The sequence below is a fragment of the Somniosus microcephalus genome, chromosome 4 (genome assembly GCF_052327205.1).
Source record: "Somniosus microcephalus isolate GS21.2 chromosome 4, FLI_Smic_1.0, whole genome shotgun sequence".
Taxonomy (NCBI): domain Eukaryota; kingdom Metazoa; phylum Chordata; class Chondrichthyes; order Squaliformes; family Somniosidae; genus Somniosus; species Somniosus microcephalus.
The window spans coordinates 85,900,350-85,922,676 of record NC_140990.1 but is presented as its reverse complement, the minus strand read 5'-3'; the positions used below and the strand labels follow the sequence as shown (position 1 = coordinate 85,922,676).

At 46.6% G+C, this 22,327-nt stretch overlaps 1 long non-coding RNA gene and 1 pseudogene across 1 annotated transcript; both read left to right on the top strand.

Moving 5' to 3' along the window:
- Positions 1–7,041, top strand: part of LOC147119422 (uncharacterized) — a 30,522-nt pseudogene extending 23,481 nt beyond the window's left edge.
- An 11,561-nt stretch (positions 7,042–18,602) lies between these two features.
- Positions 18,603–21,827, top strand: LOC147119421 (uncharacterized). The gene is made up of 2 exons (XR_015078021.1): positions 18,603–18,913; positions 21,069–21,827. It is a non-coding gene; the product is annotated as an uncharacterized LOC147119421 (long non-coding RNA).
- Positions 21,828–22,327: the final 500 nt, after the last annotated feature.

Below are 22,327 nucleotides of genomic sequence, written 5' to 3'. Positions count from 1 at the left end.
AACCAACCTGTGCAGCAGCTGGGGCCTGAAAATCAGCTTCACTGCCCCTAGGTTCGGAAAGGGGAAAATTAAGCAACAGTTTGCCTCTGATCCTTTTCTGATCTCAATTTACAGGGTTATAGAAATGGAGCAGTTACAGGCGGGAAGCTCAGACCAAACATCACGTCAAGATCTGACAGAATCACTCGATTCATCAGGACCTGAATATCATCGGCCTTTGCACATGGAAGGAGAAAGCAGCGATCGCAGCGATGACAAACCGCACACGTGTTCGGTGTGTGGACGCGGATTCAGCCGATTGCCTGACCTGGCGAGACACATGCACCGTCACACCGGGGAGAAACCGGGTAAAGGTGGGGACGGTGGGGAGGGCTTCAGTTCCCCGTCTGCATTGGAAGTTCAACGGCGCAGTCACACCAGGGACAGTCCGTTCAGCTGCTCCGTGTGTGGAAAGGGATTTGTTTGTTCATCCCACCTGCAAACACACCAGCAAGTTCACACTGGGGAGAGACCATTTCAGTGTTCTGACTGTGGGAAGAGCTTTAAACGCTCCGGGGATCTGAAGGGACACCAGCAAGTTCACACTGACGAGAGACCCTTTAAATGTTCTGAGTGTGGGAAGAGATTTAAAAGCTCCGCGGATCTGAAGAAACACTGGCTCCTCCACACTGATGAGAGACCATTCACCTGCTCTGTGTGTGGGAAGGGATTCACTCAGTCATCCACCCTGCTGAGACACCAGCTTGTTCACACTGATGAGAGACCCTTTAAATGTTCTGGCTGTGGGAAGAGCTTTAAAAGCTCAGAGGATCTGAAGGGACACCAGCGAGTTCACACTGATGAGAGACCCTTTAACTGTCCTGACTGTGGGAAGAGCTTTAAAAGCCCCGGGGAACTGAAGCGACACCAGCTTGTTCACACTGGAGAGAACCCCTTTAAATGTTCTGACTGTGGGAAGAGATTTAAACGCTCCGGGGATCTGAAGAGACACCGGCTCCTCCACACTGGGGAGAGGCCGTTCACCTGCTCTGAGTGTGGGAAGGGCTTCACTCAGCCCTCCAACCTGCTGGTACACCAGCGAGTTCACACTGACGAGAGATCCTTTAAATGTTCTGACTGTGGGAAGAGCTTTAAAAGCTCCGGGGATCTGAAGGAACACCAGCGAGTTCACACTGACGAGAGACCCTTTAAATGTTCTGAGTGTGGGAAGAGATTTAAAAGCTCCGCGGATCTGAAGAAACACTGGCTCCTCCACAATGGGGAGAGACCGTTCACCTGTTCCGTGTGTGGGAAGGGATTCGCTCGGTCCTCCAACGTGCTGGTACACCAACGAGTTCATACTGATGAGAGGCCGTTTCACTGTTCTGACTGTGGGAAGAGCTTTAAAAGCTCCAAGGATCTGAAGGGACATCAGCAAGTTCACACTAACGAGACACCCTTTAAATGTTCTGAGTGTGGGAATAGATTTAAACGCTCCGGGGATCTGAAGAAACATCGGCTCCTCCACACTGGGGAGAGGCCATTCACCTGCTCCATGTGTGAGAAGGGATTCGCTCGGTCCTCCAACCTGCAGGCACACCAGCTTGTTCACACTGATGAGAGACCCTTTAAATGTTCTGACTGTGGGAAGAGCTTTAAAAGCTCCCAGGAGCTGAAGAGACACCGGCTCCTCCACACTGGTGAGAGGCTGTTCACCTGCTCTGTGTGTGGGAAGGGATTCACGGAGTCATCCACCCTCCTGTCACACCAGCTTGTTCACACTGATGAGAGACCCTTTAAATGTTCTGACTGTGGGAAGAGCTTTAAAAGCTCCACGAACCTTAAGAGACACCAGCGTCTTCACACTGATCATAGAATCTAACAGCACAGAAGGAGGTGATTCGGCCCATCGTGTCAGTGCCGGCTCTTTGAAAGAGCTGTCCAATTTCACAGAAATCACAGAAACCACACAGTGCAGATAGAGGCCATTTCGGCCCATCGAGCCTGCACCGACACATATCCCACCCGACCCCCGTAACCCCTACACCAACACATATCCCACCCTATCCCCACGTATTTAATGCCCCTAACACTAAGGGTCAATTTATCATAGCCAATCAACCTAACCCGCACATCTTTGGACTGTGGGAGGAAACCGGAGCACCCGGAGTAAACCCACGCAAACACGGGGAGAATGTGCAAACTCCACACAGACAGTCGCCCGAGGCCGGATTCGAACCCGGGTCCCTGGCGCTGTGAGGCAACAGTGCTAACCACTATGCCACCGTGCTGCCCTTTTTTTCGTCCCAAACCCCAGCATTATCCCCAGAACTCTGCAAACTAGTCCTCTTCAAGTACATGTCATAGAAACAGAGAAGATAGGAGCAGAAGTAGGCCATTCGGCCCCTCGAGCCTGCTCCGCCATTCAATGAGATCATGGTTGATCATCCAAATTCAGTACCCTTTCCCTGCCTTCTCCCCATATCCCTTGATCCCTTTAGCCTTAAGAAATATATCCAACTCCTTCTTGAATATATTTAATGAACTGGCCTCCACCGCCCTCTGTGGCAGAGAATTCCACAGATTCACCACTCTCTGGGTGAAGAAATTCCTCCTCATCTCAGTCCTAAATGGCTTACCCCTTATCCTTATACTATGACCCCATGTTCTGGACTCCCCGGCCATCGGGAACATCCTTCCTGCATCTAGTCTATCCAGGCCTGATGGAATTTTATAGGTTTCAATCTTCGAAACTCCAGTGAGTATAAGCCCAAATGACACTGTTGTGTCTGTGTGTTGACAGAGACACTGAAGACAGGAGTTGGTTCATAGGTGTTTACTAAGCAAAGTCTGGAGGGGAACTAACGGATATAACACAATATACAGGCTTATATAGCCCGAGTGGCCATTACCGGCATTACAGCACACATGGGCCTCTTAAAGGCACATACACTACAATTCCTCCCCTTTTAGCTAACCAGTACATAATATTTTAAGTAATTATTAATTACATGTTATAAGAAAAATAATACACACATTGCTGCAGTTAATTAATTATAAGTCAGTCTCTCTGGAGCTTCCTGACTCGGTCCGGATAACGCCTCGGTGGTGTAGTTTCTGGTGGTGTAGTAGGTTCTTTTGGCAAGGCTGATTCAGCTTGAATGCCAGTGTTGGGTTCATCGGGTTCCAGTATCACCGGATCGGAAGTAGATATGGGTATCTCTACTTCATCGTTAGGCGTATAGAGTTGTGGTGTAGGTTGTCCCTTTTCGGATGACTCTATGATTTGGTCAGCATGGCGCCTTATTATGCTTTCTCCGATGTCCACGGTATACATCAGTGGTCCTAGTCGTGTGCAGATAGTTCCAGGCTGCCATTTCTCGGTACGGTAGTCCCGGGCCAAAACTTGTTGACCCACCTGGAAGGTTCTAGTTGGCCTTTCATTCATGCCTTGAAATTGCCGGTTCTCCACGTCCCTTCTGATGTTGGGCTTGATCAAATCCAGCCGGCATCTTAGGCTTCTATTGAAGAACATCATGGCGGGAGTTTGGTTGGTAACCATATGTGTTGCATTCCTGTATGTGAACAAGAAGTTATCCACCTTGTGCTGAAGTTTTATGTCTTCATTACCCATGGTGTTTATGGCCTTCTTGAAGGTCTGGACAAACCTTTCAGCCAATCCATTGGTGGCGGGATGGTATGGGGTGGACGTGTAGTGCTTAACCCCATTGTTTTTTAAGAACTTCCTGAATTCTTCGGACACAAATTGCGGTCCATTATCAGAACAGATCTGTTCCGGCAGCCCATTCCTGGCAAATATGGTCCTTAACACTGTGATGGTTTTTTCCGTGGTGGTGGAGGACATCTTTATTACCTCCGGCCACTTGGAGTGTGCATCAACCACGATTAAGAACATTGAGTCCATAAATGGACCAGCAAAGTCGATGTGTACCCTTTGCCAGGGAGATGAGGGCCACTCCCATGGATGTAGAGGGGCTTGGGGTGGAGCGTTTTGGACCTTCTGGCATCCTAGGCAGCTCTTGGTCATTTCTTCTATGTCTCCATCGATACCTGGCCACCATACAAATGCTCTGGCTAGGTTCTTCATTTTCACTCCACCCAGATGCCGCTCGTGAAGCTCCTTTAGCACTTTATCCTGGAGTTTCGGTGGAATCACCACTCTGGATCCACACATCAAGGTTCCTTGGCATACTGACAGCTGTTCTCTTCTTTACGAGAATGCTGGCAACAGTGGTTCGCCATGTGCTGGCCATCCCTTCACCGTTAAGTCGTAGACTCGTGAGAGAGTCGGGTCATTTCTCGTTTCCTTTTCAATGGCAGAATTTGTTACTGGTAGACATTCCACTATGGTTGAGTGGAACATCTCCACTGGGTCTACTGTAGGTGCCTCTTCTACCGTTGGCAACGGTAGGCGCGATAAACCGTCAGCATTCCCATGCTGTTTTGATCCTTTGTATTCTATGTTGTATTGGTGTGCCCCTAGAAAAAGGGACCACCCCTGTAGCCTTTGCGCTGTCATAATGGGAACACCCTTTTTAGGGTTGAATATGGAGATGAGGGGTTGATGGTCAGTCAACAAGCTAAATTTTTGTCCGTGTAGGTAATGGTTGAGTTTCTTCACTCCCCATACCAGGCTGAGTGCTTCCCTGTCGATTTGGGCATAGTTACGCTCAGCTGAGTTCAATGAGCGTGACGCAAAAGCTATCGGCCGTTCCGAGCCATCAGGGAATTTATGCGATAATACTGCTCCTATGCCGTAAGGGGATGCATCGCACGCCAGTCTGATTGGCAGTGATGGGTTGTAATGAGCCAAAACTTCTTTGGATGTGATTAAGTCTTTGCATTTATGGAAGGCATGTTTACAGTCTTCGCTCCATTTCCAAATTACTCCTGTTTGTAGAAGTTCATTAAGAGGGTGTAGAAGAGTTGATAAGTTCGGTAAAAATTTATGATAGTAATTTATTAATCCCAGGAACGACCTTAATTGTGAAACATTTTCAGGTGCTGGGGCTTTTATGACCGCTTCAATTTTTTCAGGTGACTTATGCAACCCTTCCTTATTAATTATGCGGCCACAATATGATATTTGATTTTGTAAAAATTCGCACTTGGGGCGATTTGCTCATAGGCCCCATTCTCTCAGCCTAGTGAGCACCTGCTCCAAATTGGCAAGGTGCTCGTTGTCATTTTCTCCTGTTACAAGGATGTCGTCTAGGTAGCTTTGAGTACCCGGAATCCCTTGGAGGACTTGCTCCATAGCTCTTTGCCAGATAGCTGGAGCGGATGCTACTCCGAAAACCAGTCGATTGTACTGGTACAGACCTTTGTGTGTATTTATCGTGAGATATTTTTTAGAGGCCTCTTCAACCTCCATCTGTAGATATGCCTGTGCCAAGTCAATTTTGGTGAAACGTTTCCCTCCGGATAGTAAGGCGAAAATATCTTCTATCCTCGGAAGAGGATACTGTACCGTGTGAAGGACCGGGTTTACCGTCACCTTGAAGTCTCCACAGATGCGAATTTTCCTCTGTTCTTCAGATTTATCATTATTCAATGCTTTCTTCATGACTGGAATGTTGGGTGTTGCCCACTCGCTCCAATCTATTTTGGATAATACGCCTGCATTTTCCAAATTCTCCAGCTCTGCCTCGACTGCTGGACGAATTGTGTATGGCACTGGTCTTGCTTTAAAAAACTTGGGAATTGCTGCATCTTCCACTTTTATTGAGGCAGTGATGCCTTTCAAGGTTCCTAGTTTCTCTTGAAACACTTCTTTGGCGTTGGCCAAGATGTCTTTTAATCGTTCAGGTATGACGTCATCATCGTTTTTTTTCTTACTGGTCACCGTCAGTGCCTGAATGGAGTGCCAGTCTAAACGTATTTTCCTGATCCATTCACGTCCTAACAGCGGTGGGCCACCATCTTGTAGAATGTATAAATACAACTTTTGTATTTCCTTGCCGTTGTATACAACAGGCACCCTTATTTTTCCTTTGGGGTATACTTTCTGCCCCGTATATGTTTTTAAGATAATGGATGTGTCTTTTAAAGGTATATGTGGAAATAGCCTCTCGTAATCCCGTCGATTTATTACGGTCAGAGCTGATCCTGTATCTAGCTCCTTTTTAACTGGGGACCCTGCTATCATGAGGGTAACCCAAATGGTCTGGTAATCATCTTTGGCAAGTACATTATGTAATTTGAGACAGCTTAGTCTCTTGTTTTCGGAGTCGCTATCGCTCTTCTGGTCTTCGGAGCTACTGTCCGTCATCATTTGTACCTTTCTGTACTTTTCTTTATTGATTTTTTTTTTCCTGTCTGTGGATTTATTTTGTCCAGATCGGCATACCCGTGCAATGTGTCCAATCTTTCCGCATTGCCTGCATGCTTTGTCCTTGAACCAGCAGTCCCTCTGGTCATGGGTGGATCTGCCGCAGCGATAACATCTCTCTCAACCCTGTGTCATTTCATGGGTGCCGAAGCCCTGTGTCTTTTGTTGTATTTCTGCAGCTCCCCTTGTGGCTGCTTCGTATGATACAGCCATACTGAAAGCCTTGTCCAGTGTTAAATCTTTTTCAGAAAGCAGCCTTTTCTGTGTTCCTTCACTTAAGAGACCGCAGACGAATTTGTCTCGAAGATAATCTGCTAGTCCTGCCCCGAATTGGCAGTGTTTTGATAGCTTTCTTAATTCGGTGAGGTAATCAGCGTTACTTTCATTCTTGTGTTGATTTCTCTTGAAGAATTTGAATCGTTCCGCTATCAGCAGCGGTGTTGGGTTTAAGTGCTCCTGTAGGGTATCAACAATTTCTTTAAAATCCTTGTCCTTTGGTTTGGCTGGAGTGATTAAATTTTGTAACAGCCCGTATGTCTTTGTGCCCATTAGATTCAGCAGTACTGTTGTGTATGTACCTTTAAGAGAATAACTGGTCTCAGACTGCAGTACCGGCAGTGACCGCCCCTGTATAAAAGGCGCTAGAGAGCCTCTATTTGTTAGTTTCGCTATTGACTTCCACCAGTAAAGACTTGTTTGTTTTCACTCCTGCTGGTCTGTGTCTCAATCATTCACGGACTTAACACTGGCGACGAGTAAGAAACGAACTTACCTGCAACTCAGCAGCACCTCAGATGACGTTGTTGAAGGTCGGAGCCAGAAGAAAGAAAAAAAAAGAGTCCAAAGAAACTCGGGAAACGGGCGTCGACCGTCAATCATCGGTTTGAAAACTTGCAGGAGAGACTGTCCAGAGCCAGGCTGGGTTCCTCGGTCTGTGGTTTCCCAGCTAATCGGGCTGGTGGCAGGTAGTGCTCTGATCCTTCCTGGGCTGTGGCGGGCTGAAGCTCGATCGGGTGGCTTTTCAACGGGGCCGGGCAGCGAGTCAGGAAGCAAAGAGAGAGAGAGAGAGAGGGTGGAGCACACAGGGCGCGGCCGGTGCTTCGAAGCCGGGCAGCGTTCAGATCTAAGAAGAGGGAGGGAAGTGTCCCAGAGGGCCCGCTCCATGACGGGAAAATAATAAAAGAAAAAGAATCAATATTTAACGCGCAAGAAACCGTGGAAAGCAGCGCTAACAACAGCGGGGAAGAAGGCAAAGTGCGGGAGGCGCCATTTTGTTAAATCGGGGAAGAAGGCAAAGCGTGGGAGGTGCCAGTTTAGATTTGCAAGATGCCGAAGACTGGCTGTATCACTGCTTTTGAAAATACATTAGAGGACTGGACCACGTATGTGGAAAGAGTCAAGGTATATTTCGAGGCAAACGAAATAGCGGAGGGGAAAAAGGCATCGATATTGCTAAACTTAATGGGCGCTAGAACATACGGCCTATTGCGGGACCTGATTACTCCAGTCAAACCGAAGGCGAAGAGTTTTAATGAAATAGTTGCTGTCCTACAGGAACACTTAAACCCTGCACCGCTGTTGATAGCAGAAAGATTTAAATTCCACAGGAGAACTCAGCATAAAGATGAGAGCAATGCTGAGTATCTTACGAAACTACGCAAGCTATCAAAGCACTGCAGTTTGGAGCAGGACTGGCAGATACCCTACGGGACAAATTTGTCTGTGGACTCCTGAGTGAAGGAACACAGAAGAAGTTACTCTCAGAAAAAGAGCTGACGCTAGATAAGACTTTCAGCGTGGCAGTATCGTATGAAGCAGCAGCCAGTGGAGCTGCAGAAATTCAACAAAAACCACAGGAATACGGCACCCACGAAATGACACGGGGATTTGCAAAATGTTATCGCTGCGGCAGAACTAACCATGACCAGAAGGACTGCTGGTCCAAAGACAAAATATGCAGGCAATGCGGGAAGATGGGACACATTGCACGAGTTTGCAGGTCTGGGAAGAAGACCAGCGACAACAAAAAGGCTACTAAGGAACCGTACAAGAAAGTACAAAAGATGACGGACAGTAGTTCCGAAGACCAGATGAGCGATAGTGAATCCGAGAACAGGAGACTAAGCTGTCTCAAACTTCACGATGTAATCGCAAAAGAGGATCACCGAACCATTTGGGTCACCCTCATGATAGCAGGGTCCCAAGTTAGAATGGAATTGGATACAGGATCAGCGCTAACCGTCATGAATCGACGAGACTACGAGCGGCTATTTTCACACATACCCTTGAGAGAGACATCCATCATCTTGACGACGTATACGGGGCAAAAAGTATACCCCAGAGGAAAAATAAGGGTGCCTGTCGAATACAATGGCAAGAAAATACGGAAATTGTATCTCCACGTACTGCCAAATGGTGGACCACCGTTATTGGGACGGGAATGGATCAGGAAGATAAACTTAGATTGGCATTCCATTCATGCAATGACGGTGGATGGTAAAAAAGATGAAGACGTCACTCCTGGATGATTGTCAACAATCTTAGCTAACGCCAAAGAGGTATTTCAACAAGAAGTGGGCACGCTTACAGGCGTAACCGCCTCGATAAAAATAGAAGAGAATGCAGTTCCCAAGTTTTTCAAAGCAAGACCGGTACCATATGCAATTCGTCCAGCCGTTGAGGCAGAGCTGGAGAATCTGGAGAAGGCGGGCGTGTTGTCTAAGGTCGACTGGAGCGAGTGGGCGACACCCATCATTCCTGTCATGAAGAAAACGTTAAGCAATAAGTCCGGAGAGCCAAGGAAGATTCGCATCTGTGGGGATTTCAAGGTGACGATGAACCCAGTCCTTCACACAGTACAATATCCTCTTCCAAGGATAGAAGACATCTTCGCCTCACTGTCTGGAGGGAAGCGTTTTACAAAAATTGACCTAGCACAAGCATATTTGCAGATGGAGGTTGAAGAGTCCTCTAGGAAGTATCTCACGATAAACACTCACAAAGGTCTTTACCAGTATCATCGATTGGTATTCGGAGTAGCATCGGCTCCGGCGATATGGCAAAGAGCAATGGAACAAGTCCTGCAAGGGATTCCGGGGACTCAGTGTTACGTAGATGACATCCTTGTAACAGGTGAAGACGACAATGAACACCTTAACAACCTAGAACAGGTGCTCACTAGACTACGGGAACATGGGCTGCGAGCCAACCGCCCCAAGTGCGAATTTTTTAAGAAACAGATATCGTATTGTGGCCATGTGATTGATGAAGAGGGGTTACATAAGTCCCCTGACAAAATTGAAGCGGTTGTTAAGGCCCCAGCACCTGAAAATGTGTCGCAACTGAGGTCATTCCTCGGGTTGGTGAATTACTATCATAAGTTTTTGCCGAATTTGTCGACAATTCTGCACCCACTGAACGCCCTGCTATGAACGGAGGTAGCATGGAAATGGAACGATGATTGTCAGCGTGCTTTTCAGAAGAGTAAGGACTTAATCACTTCAAGGGAAGTATTGGCTCACTACAACCCAGCACTGCCAATCAGGCTGGCATGTGATGCGTCTCCCTACGGCATTGGGGCGGTACTGTCACATATATTCCTTGATGGTTTAGAGAGGCCGATAGCTTTTGCGTCACGCTCGTTAACTTCTGCCGAGCGTAACTACGCCCAGATTGACAGAGAGGCCCTCAGCCTAGTGTGGGGGGTGAAGAAGTTCAATCACTATCTGCACGGTCAAAAATTTACTCTACTAACTGATCATCAACCTCTTGTCTCCATTTTCAACCCTCAGAAGGGCGTACCAATAATAACGGCACAATGGCTGCAGAGATGGTCCCTTTTCCTAGGGGCACACCAATATGACATCGAGTACAAAGGAACTAAACAGCATGGAAATGCTGATGGATTGTCACGCCTACCGTTGCCGACGGTGGAAGAAGAAGACCTGGCAGTGGATCCAATGGAGTTATTCCACTCGACCATAAGCGAATGTCTCCCTGTGACGAATGCAAACATAGAAAAGGAAACACGGAATGACCCGACACTATCATGGGTCTATGATTTAACGGTGAAGGGATGGCCAGCACATGGTGAACCACTGCTGCCAGCATTCTCGCCGAGAAGAGAACAGCTGTCAGTGTGCAGAGGAACCTTGATGTGTGGATCCAGAGTAGTAATTCCACCTAAGTTGACGGATAGAGTGCTCAATGAGCTTCATGTGGGTCATCTGGGTGGGGTAAAAATGAAGAACTTAGCCAGAGCGTTTGTGTGGTGGCTGGGAATCGATAGAGAAATCGAAGAGATGACCAAGAGCTGTGCAGGATGCCAGAAGGTCCAAAACGCCCCACCACAAGCTCCTCTGCATCCATGGGAGTGGCCCTCATCTCCATGGCAAAGGGTGCACATTGATTTTGCTGGTCCCTTCATGGACTCGATGTTTTTAATTGCAGTGGATGCACATTCAAAGTGGCCAGAGGTAATAAAAATGTCCTCAACCACCACGGAAAAAACTATCACAGTTTTATGAACCATATTCACCAGGAATGGGCTGCCTGAACAGATTTGCTCTGACAATGGACCACAGTTTGTGTCTGAAGAGTTCCGAAGGTTCTTAAAGAACAATGGTGTTAAGCATTACACATCTGCCGCATATCATCCAGCCGCTAATGAATTGGCCAAGAGGTTTGTCCAAACATTCAAGAAAGCTATCAAGGCAATGTGTAATGAAGATATACCCCTACAACACAAGGTGGACAACTTCTTGTTTGCCTACCGGAATGCGACACATGCGGTTACCAACCAAACTCCAGCCATGATGTTCTTCAATCGAAGACTACGATGCCGCTTGGATTTGGTTAAGCCAAACACCCGAAGAGATGTGGAGAACAGGCAGTTTCAGAATCTGAATGAAAGGCCGATCAGGAGTTTTAAGATAGGTCAACCAGTTTTGGCCCGGGACTACCGCACTGAGAAATGGCAGCCAGGAATGATTTGTACACGACAAGGACCTCTCATGTATACCGTGGACGTTGGGGAGAGCATTGTAAGACGCCATGCTGACCAGATTCTAGAGTCACTGGAAAACGTCAACTCCACACCACGATCTGATACACCTGGTAATGAAATTGACGTTCCAATTGCAGCTACCGCAGAACCGGTAATATTGGAAGCAGATGAACCAAACAAAGACATTGATCCCGACGCAACATTGCCCGAAGAACCTGATACCCCAAAGAGGCGTTATCCAGACAGAATCAGGAAGCCTCCTCAAAGACTGAACTTATAATTGCTTAAACTTAACCAATGTATCTAGCAACAGTAATTGTGATTGTAATTCGTTATCATTTAGTTGTTAAATGAATGTTATGTACTGTTTATCTAAAAGGGGAGGAATTGTTGTGTATGTACCTTTAAGAGAATAACTGGTCTCAGACTGCAGTACCGGCAGTGACCACCCCTGTATAAAAGGCGCTAGAGAGCCTCTGTTTGTTAGTTTCGCTATTGACTTCCACCAGTAAAGACTTGTTTGTTTTCACTCCTGCTGGTCCGTGTCTCAATCATTCACGGACTTAACAAGTACTGAAGCTTTTTTTTCATCTTCTATTCCATTTGCAGTGCAATATACCTCCAATCTTTCCACATATGTGGTCCAATCCTCTATCTCGCTATCAAAAGCATCAATATTGCCAGACTTAGGCATCTTAGAAAAGATATGGCGCTTCCCGCACTGTTCTTTCTTTTCTGCAGAAAAGATATGGCACTTCCCGCACTTTCCCGCCGCTGCAGCCGATGACAATGCCGTTTCCCGCGGTTTCCGTTCCCCTCTTATTTATGTATTTACAGTTGGAGACTCGTTCCCGCCGGACCCTCTCTCTAGGTCTGAACGCCGACACTTCTGCAGCGCCGGCCGTCTCCAGGGTGCTCCCTCCCCGTCTGTCACTGCTTGCCTCCACTTTCGCTGCCTGGCCCAGCTGTAAAACCAGCCGCTGGAGCCCCAGCCTGACGCCCAGGAAGGACCAGCGCAGTACCTGCCACCAGCTTGGCCAGCTGGTGAAACCACAGCTTTTCTCACTTTCTTGATTCCTCTGGACGCTAGAGGAATCGATGTCCCTGAGGTGCTGCCGAATTGCAGGTAAGTCCGTTTCCACTTCATCGCCACTGTTGTGTCTGTGTGTTGATAGAGACACTGAAGACAGGAGTTGGTTCATAGGTGTTTACTAAGCAAAGTCTGGAGGGGAACTAACGGATATAACACAATATACAGGCTTATATAGCCCGAGTGGCCATTACAGGCATTACAGCACACATGGGGCTCTTAAAGGCACATACACTACAGACACAATCTCTCCTCATACGTCATTCCTGCCATCCCAGGTATCAGCCTGGTGAATCTTCGCTGCACTCCTTCCATGGCAAGAACATCCTTCCTCAGATAAGGCGACCAAAATTGCACACAATACTCAAGGTGTGGTCGCACCAAGGCCCTGTACAACTGCAGCAAGACATCCTTGTTCCTGTACTCGAACCCTCTTGCTACGAAGGCCAACGTACCATTTGCCTTCTTAACCGCCTGCTGCACCTGCATGCTTACCTTCAGCGACTGGTGCACAAGAACACCCAGGTCTCTCTGCACTTCCCCTTCTCCCAATTGATTGCCATTCAAATAATAATCTGCCTTCCTCTTTTTGCCACCAAAGTGGATAACCTCACATTTATCCACATTATAGTGCATTTGCCATGTTTCTGCCCAATCACCCAACCTGTCCAAATCGTACTGGAGTTTCACGACATCCTATTCACAGAATACCCTCCCACCCAGCTTTGTGTTGTCTGCAAATTGGAGATATTACATCCAATTCCCTCGTCCAGATCATTAATATGTATTGTGAACAGCTGGGGTCCTAGGACCGATCCTTGCGGTACCCCACTAGTCACTGCCTGCCACTCAAAAAATGACCTGTTTATTCCAACTCTTTGCTTTCTATCTGCCAACCAGTTCTCTATCCAAGTCAATACCCTGCCCCCAATCCCATGTGCCTTAATTTTGCATGCTAATCTCTTATGCGGGACCTTATGTCCAATTACCGTTTGAAAGTTCCTGTGGAACCTGATTCCAGCATCCTTTCAGATGGTGCGTTCCAGATCTTAACAACCCTCTGTGTGAAAACAATTCTCCTCATTTCCCTCTAGTTCTTTTAGCAACTATTTTAAATCTGTGACCTTTGGTTACTGACCCACTTGCCAGAGTGAACAGTTTCTCCCGACTTGCTCAATCAAAACCCCTCATCATTTTGAACACCTCTATTAGGTCTCCTCTTAACCTTCTCTGCTCTAAGGGGAACAATCCTAGCTTCTCCAATCTCTCCACATAACTGAAGTCCCTCATCCTTGGTACCATCCTGGTCAATCCTCCTCTGTACCCTCTCCAAGGCCTTGACATCCTTCCTAAAGTGTGATGCCCAGAACTGTACACAAGACTCCAGCTGAGGCCAAAACCCTGCAGCTGTACAAAACCCTGGTTAGACTACACCTGGAGTACTGTGAGCAGTTCTGGGCATCACACCTTAGGAAGGATATATTGGCCTTGGAGGGAGTGCAGCGTAGGTTTACCAGAATGATACCCAGACTTCAGGGGTTAATGATGTAAGCTACACGTGGACCAAGTGATATCCAAGCTCGACGCTGAGCTAAAGTACAGATGACTGACTTCGATTGGAGGTTCAATACGGTCTTTATTCACAGGCCTGGGCAGAACCTTCTGAGACCGCTCTCAGATCCGACTCCACCGAAAGTTTAGTGAGTTACATTCTTATACATAACCTTATCAGTCACATCCTGCCCTAGGGGCAGGTACAAACCTATCAATCATAGTCTCTAGTATTCCCTTATATCCGTTGCTTCTACTGCGTGACATTTTTACACTTCTCCCCATATCCCGCAGTTTATCATATTGTTTGCTTGTTTGACTTATTCCAACTCCTCTATCACCGTGGCTTTCTTCTTATCTACTCTTGTAGCCTGGAGGCACAGCAACAGTTCTTGTTCAATCGGCCTACTGGTCCGAACTATCTCTGCAAAGCACAGATTCTGACCTTGTAACCTGCTCATGTTACTTCTGCAAGGCAAGCGTAATTAGTTCCACCAGACTTTGATGTAAGCCATTTTGTCTTTTAGACAACCATGTGTAGCTTCAGAAACAAGCGAAGGCCGCCTTGTCACTCAATTCTTATGTATGTTATCTTGTATGCGTGTGATACGCTTATCAATTAATCCATAAAAAGCGATGAATTAGGATGGTAATGAAAAGGTTTTTATTAACTAAAGAACAGAGCATGCCTCTCGTGGATGACTGGTTCCAGGAAGGAAGTGGGTTGCCGAGCAGCCACCTTTATACCAGGTCATGTAGGCGGAGCCATGGGTGGAGCCAGCTGAGGCATGCATTGGTACACAGTGAGTAGCAAGAGGTAACAATGTGTAATAACGATAACAGTAGTGAACAACAGTGAACACAATAACAGTGGTTTACCACAGCGTGCTACCCTGCCTGGCTGCATTTTCCCACGAGCCAGACTTTGCAGCTGACTCCGCAGTTTAATTTCCATCATCTCAGTACTTGTCTTTTAGAGTTCAGCTGGATAAATACAATAAATTCAGACCTATCTACCGTTTAACTCAGGGTATGAATTAATTCGCTACCTCCACCCTGTACACTGGTGCTACCTTATACATATTCTAACATAAACTAAAGTATAATATTAATTTGGTTACTACAGTTAAGTTACGAGGAGAGATTACACAAATTAGGGTTGTATTCCCTGGAATTTAGAAGGTTAAGGTGTGATCTGATTGAAGTTTTCAGGATATTAAGGGGAACAGATAGGGTAGATAGAGAGAAACTATTTCCACTAGTTGGGGATTCTAGGACTGGGGACATAGTCTAAAAATTAGAGCCAGACCTTTCAGGAGTGAAATTAGGAAACACTTCTACACACAAAGGGTGGTAGAAGTTCGGAACTCTCTTCCGCAAATGGCAACTGATGCGAGATCAATTGTTAATTTTAAATCTGAGATTGATAGGTTTTTGATAACCAAAGGTATTAAGGGATATAGGCCAAAGGCGGGTATATGGAGTTAGGTTGCAGATCAGCCATGATCTCATTGAATGGCAGAACAGGCTCGAGGGGCTGAATGGCCTCCTCCTGTCCTATGTTTCTCACTAGTGATTTGTAAAGGTTTAGTGTAACTTCCTTGTTTTTGTATTCAATGGCCTCATTTGCAAAGCCAAGTATCCCATACGCTTTCTGAACCGCCTCACCAACTTGCCGTGGTACTTTCAAAGATTTGTGACTATGCACCCCCAGGTCCCTCTGCTCTTGCACCCCCTCAAAATAGTCCCATTTAGATTATACGTCCTCTCCCTGTTGTTTCTCCCAAAGTGTATCAGTTAAACATAGAAACATAGAAGATAGGAGCAGGAGTAGGCCATTCGGCCCCTCGAGCCCGCTCCACCATTTAATGAGATCATGGCTGATCATCCAAATTCAGTACCCTGTCCCTGCTTTCTTCCCCATATCCCTTGATCCCTTTAGCCTCAAGAAATATATCCAACTCCTTCTTGAATATATTTAATGAATTGGCCTCAACTGCCTTCTGTGGCAGAGAATTCCACAGGTTCACCACTCTCTGGGTGAAGAAATTCCTCCTCATCTCTGTCCTAAATGGCTTACCCCTTATCCTTAGACTGTGACCCCTGGTTCTGGACTCCCCCGCCATTGGGAAAAACCTTCCTGCATCTAGTCTGTCTAGTCCTGTTAGAATGTTATAAGTTTCAATGAGATCCCCTCTCATTCTTCTAAACTCCAGCGTGTATAAGCCTAGTCGACCCAATCTCTCCTCATACGTCATTCCTGCCATCGAAGGTATCAGTCTGGTGAATCTTCACTGCACTCTCCATGGCAAGAACATCCTTCCTCAGATAAGGCGACCAAAACTGCACACAATACTCAAGGTGTGGTCTCACCAAGGCCCTGTACAACTGCAGCAAGACTTCCTTGCTCCTGTACTCGCTATGAAGGCCAACATATCATTTGCCGCCTTAACCGCCTGCTTCACACTTATCCTCATTTAATTTAATCTGCCTTGTGCCTGCTCATTTCACAGTCTGTCTCTGTCCTTCTGAAGTCTGTTACTACTATGCTCACTATTTGCTACGTTGCCAAGTTTTGTATCATCCGTAAACTTCAAACTTGTACACCTATACCCAAGTCCAGGTCAGTTATATATAACAAGAAAAGCAATGGTCCTAATTCCAACCCCTGGGGGAACCTACTGCATACTTCCCTCCAGTCAGAAAAACAGCCCTCAGCACTGCTCACTGTCTCCTCTCCTTTAGCCAATTATATCCCCAAATTACCATCAGCCCTTTAATTCCCTGTGCTTCTATTTTCCGAGTAAGTCTCTTATGTGGTACTTTATCAAATGCCTTTTGAAAGTCCATATATACAACATCTACTGCACTACCTTCGTCAACCCTCTGTTACTTCATCAAAGAACTCAATCAGGTTAGTCAGACACGATTTACCTTTAACAAATCCATACTGGCTGCCCCTTATTAACCCATGCTTCTCCAAGTGAGAATTAATTTTGTCCTTGACAATGGTCTCCAGTCGTTCACCCACCACTGACATTAGACTGATTGGCCTGTAGTTACCAGGTTTATCCCTCTCCCCTTTTTTAAACAGGGTGTAACATTTGCAATCCTCCAGTCTTCTGGCACCACTCCCATATATCTGAGGGAGATTGAAAGGTTGTGGTCGGAGCTTCTGCTATCTCCACCCTAGCTTCCCTCAGCAATCTAGGATGCATCACATCTGGACCAGGTGACTTGTTAACTTTGAGTGATGACAACCTATTGAGCACCTCCTTTCTATTTTTATCCAATTTCTCTACTCCCCCCTCCTCTACTGCGACATTAACTTCATCCTCTTCTTATGTGAAGACAGATGCTAAATACTCATTCAGTACCTCAGCCACGCCCGCTGCCTCCGTATGATGAACTCCTATTTGGTCCCTAATCGGCCCCACCATTCCTTTAACTATCCTTTTACTTTTCACACATTTATAAAAGATTTTTGGGTTCCCTTTTGCATTATCCACTAATCTTTTCTTGTATTCTCTCCCTTGTGTCTCAGTGGGTTGCACACTCGCCTCTAAGTCAGAAGGTTGTGGGTTCTAGTCCCACTCCAGGGACTTGAGCACATAAAGCTAGGCTGACACTCCACTGCAGTGTTGAGGGAGTGCTGCACTGTCGGAGGTGTTGCCTTTCTGATGAGACTTTAAACTGAGGTCCTGTCTGCTCTCTCAGGTGGATGTAAAAGATCCCATGGCACTATTTTGATGAAGAGTAGGGGAGTTATCCCCGGTGTCCTGGCCAATATTTATCCCTCAACCAACATAACAAAAACATTGCTGTTTGTGGGAGCTTGCTGAGCACAAATTGGCTGCCACGTTTCACACATTACAACAGTGACTTTGAGATGTCCGGTGATCGTGAAAGGCGCTATATAAATGCAAGTCTTTCTTTCGTATATCCTTTTTCAATTTTCCCCGCACTCTCTGTATTCTCCTGGTTTTTGACCGTATTCTGTACCTGACATTTGTCGTAAACTTCCTTTTTCTGTTTTATTCTAACCTCTATATCCTTTGTCATCCAGGGAGCTCGAGCTTTGGATGCCCCATCTTTCCTCCTTATGGGAATATGCTTGGTTTGTACCTGGTGTCAAATTTTGTTTTATAATGCTCCCATGAATTGCGTTGGGAGTTTTTTCATTATATAAATACAAGTTGTTATTGCCTGAAACTAACAAATTCTCCAGAGGAAAAATAACAGTATTTTTACTCCCAAATATTAAATATTTTGTTCCACAAAGTTTATCTGCTTTTATTCATGAATTTAAAAAGTCTCTATTAAAACCTGAGCCAGTGTGTTGTGAGACAAAGAGCCTTGTGTCCAATAAGGGAAATAAAGGCCCACAGCCTCCCCTGGGCCCTGATCAAGGGACTGGAGAAACTCGCTGCCCTGCGGATCAGACAATCAGCCGGCGCTAGTCCCGCCCCTCAGGCTCCCCGATTGGTTGAAGGACCCGCCGCCGGCTCACTCCTCCAGCCCCGCCCCGCTCGCTCCCTATTGGTCGGAACTCCTGTCAATCACCCGGGCAGTGTGAGCTGAGCATGCGCGGGCCTTGGCAGCAACCGCTGACACATCAGGTGAGAGAGCTCAGGGAGCGGGTTCATGAACCCCGGGGGATGCGGGCTGCTCACACCCCGAGCTCAGGGAGCGGGTTCATGAATCCCGGGGGAGGCTGCGAGATTCTCAGCAACTCTGCTCAGTGCTGTGTGAACGGGCGGCTCCACACCCCGGCTGCTCACGGGGAATGCCAGTGTGGAGGGCCCAGTGCAGAAGGCCCAGTGTGGAAGGCCCAGAGGAGAGTGTCCTAGGCAGGAGGCCCAGCACGGAGGACCCCAGGCGGGGGGCCTAGGGTGGAGCGGCTGGTCGACAGAAGCGGAGTAGGGAGATGCTGTGGGTGAGCATGCTGCACGGTTTCTAAAGGTGAAGAACGGTCTCCGGCCCGAATGAGTTCCAGCGGCCCCGTCTGTGCTCCATCTGGTGGCAGCTGTGAGGCTTTGTTTCGGTGATGGGATCGGGTTTGTGCTGCCATTTTGGTGGAGGAAAGACAGACTGTTTCCATCTATAGTATGGTGCTTGAGCGGCCATAAGATGGGAAAAGAGAACGGGATAAAAGGAAAAAAGGAAAATAAAAGAAAGATAAAAGGCAAAACAAAGTAATATCAGCAAGGAATAATGAATGTCTTGATGGCCGGGTCCTGTGAGTGATAACAGCAAGAAGAAGGAAATTTGAGTACTCATTTTCTTCTTTTACGGGATTTGAGAAAATGGTCAGCTTCTTTTCTGTGGAAAGGTTGAAGACTGTGGACAAGGATTATGACATTATATGGTTGGATAACATCAAGTGAAGGCGAGGAGTTATTAGAGTGCCAATAGGACTGGCGTAGAACTGGTATTTACTTGTCTTGTTGAAGAAGTTTCGGGTTCTGGTTAAAAGTAGTTTACTTGAAGTTTTAATTGATTTCTGATATGGTTATGGGACTTTGTATATTGTGGTGTTATTTAGTGTTAAAGCCTTCCTCAATGTACGGACGAACGAACGCTCAACACAAATAATACGCACGCACGCACGCATACACAATGGATCTTACGTTCGACCGAATGAAGGGCCCTTGCTCCCCAGGATGAAAGTAGGCATCCTACTGGGTGAGCGTGAGGCCTGCCTGGATGGATGAACGAACGCACGCATGCACGCAGGTAAGCAAATGACACGCACGCACGCACACATGCACAATGGAATTTACGCTTGAGCGAACGAACGGAAAAATGAATGACCGAATGATTGAGCGATGCCGGTAGGACTGGCGTATACGGGTTCTTTCTTTTCTTGGTTTATTAAATAGTGGCAGTTTGTACTGTAAACATTATTGATTTACCTGTAAAAAATTATTATTGTATTTATATTGTTGACCATAAAGCTGTTCTGAGGCTTTATCCTTTTAATTGTAGTAAATGAATGTAATGGATTTACTATGTAATTGATGAGTTGTATAAGTACTGTTGTACTTGAATGTTAAAATGAAAAAATAAACCCCGGGGGGACGTAGGCTTCACACACCCCGAGTGCGGCCCCAGGCCCGATTATAAGAGCAGTGAACATTATCTGCCCCCACCCGCGGGTTCCCGTTTCACTCTGGCCCGAATCTCAACAAAGCGCCAAATTCCGGGACAGACAGGAAGTGAGTCAGGGAGCGTCTGTAAATGGAGGAGAAATGTGACTGGTCAGGGAGTGTCTGTAAATTGAGGCGAAATGGTGACTGGCCAGGGAGCATCTGTAAATGGAGGAGAAATGGTGACTGGTCAGGGAGCATCTGTAAATGGAGGAGAAATGGAGACTGGTCAGGGAGAAATCATTCAGCATTTTTTGGGGGTTGGTTTGTGTGAACAAATATATCAGTGATTTTATTGAGAGTTTTTCTGTGTCCCAGCTCCTGTTAATACTGGCTGGAAAGGGGCCGGACTCTCAGGAGGCTCCACACCGCTGGCTGCTCGTGTGTCAGTGATCTCCCATCAGATTAATGTGCTTCTGCTGTGTGTGTTTAATAAAGTGCCTGAAGCCCTCACTGTAACACTCTCACATATCCCATCTGCAGTGTAATGTCCGTGCTGTGTGCTTCCTGTCCAATATCCCCCTGATCCCTGGCTCTCCTGTTACACCAACTCGGTATAATGGGACAAGAAGTGCCAGCTCAAGAGATTCCCAAATCAGGGATGGAATGAAAGGTTCAGACATGTGGAATGTTAATCTTACACAATGTGTGAGATGCTGAGCACCCGCCCAACATTTCACCACCACACCTTCTTTCAAATAGTTTCTTCAATCCCTCTTCTGAAGCCATGGTTTTGTGATAGAGTCAGGTGAGTGAAAAAACTGGGATTGGAGGAAAATACTATGGGGTTTGTTTTCAGGAGAGGGAGGAGGGGGAGTGTGTGGGACTGGGATTTACAGCTTTAGGAGTAAGAACAAACAATGTTCCACAGAAACTAAAATTGTCTGTTCTGAATTTCTATCCTGTACTTACAATGCTGACTTTTATAAACTCCTTTTACAGGCTGTTGGAAGGGGAGGATTTGCAGACAGGAAACTCAAACCAAACATCAGTTCAAGATCTGACAGAGTCACTCGGTTCACAGGACCTGAATAACACTGGCGTTTGAACATAGAATGAGAAATGTTTCAACGAGTTTCACAGCCTGAAAAAACATCACACTGTTCACAGCGGGGAGATGCCATACATGTGTTCTGTGTTTGAATGAGGCTTCAATCGATCATCCAACCTGGAGAGACACAAGGACACCCGCACCACGGCGAAACTGTGGAAATGTGGGGACTGTGAGAAGGGATTCAATTACCCATACCAACTGGAAACTCATCGAAGCAGTCACACTGGGGAGAGGCCATTCAACTGCTCCACGTGTGGGAAGGGATTCACTCAGTCATCCAACCTGCTGGCACATCAGCGAGTTCACACTGGGGAGAGGCCATTCACCTGCACCGTGTGTGGGAAGGGAGTCACTCACTCATCCAACCTGCTGGCACACCAGTGAGTTCACACTGGGGAGAGGCCATTCACCTGCACCTTGTGTGGGAAGGGATTCACTCAGTCATCCACCCTGCTGACACACCAGCGAGTTCACAAGTGACTGCAGGGGTTGAATTCTGCTGTTACTGCTGCTGTTAATCACATCCAGGACTGAACCATGTTCACTCTGACAGTTGGAGTTTGTTTCTGCTGATGTCAATAACTCCTGTAACTGGGCTGGAGTTTAATATTCTGGTTATATGTTAAATAGATCAGCTTTGTTTTAAACATGTTGTTGTAGATTTTTCTCTTTCCCACCTGAGTGTTTAGCATCACCTGGCTGGAGCTCAGAAAGGACAATCTGGGGGAGGATCGTACGGCAGGAACAGAACTTCAGCCTGGACACAGTCCTTCAGGGCCACACTGAGAGGGGCAAACGGCACTTTGGTCTCTATCATGTTCTCGGGTGATTTTCTCGCGTGTGTTCAGGATAATTTTCTGCAACAATATGTTCTAGAACCAACAAGGGGGCAGGCCATATTAGATTTAGGAATGTACCAGATTTAGTGAACAGCCTCACGGTGAGTGAACATTTATCTAATAGCGATCATAACATGATCGAGTTCCACATTATGTTTGAAAGGGAGAAATGCGAAACAGCTACTAAGATTCTAGTGTTAGTTCAGGGCAACTTCAACGGGATGAGACAGAGACTGTCCACAGTAAACTGGGGAAATCTGTTAATGGGTAAAACAACAGAAGATCAGAGGGAGATGTTCAAAAAATAA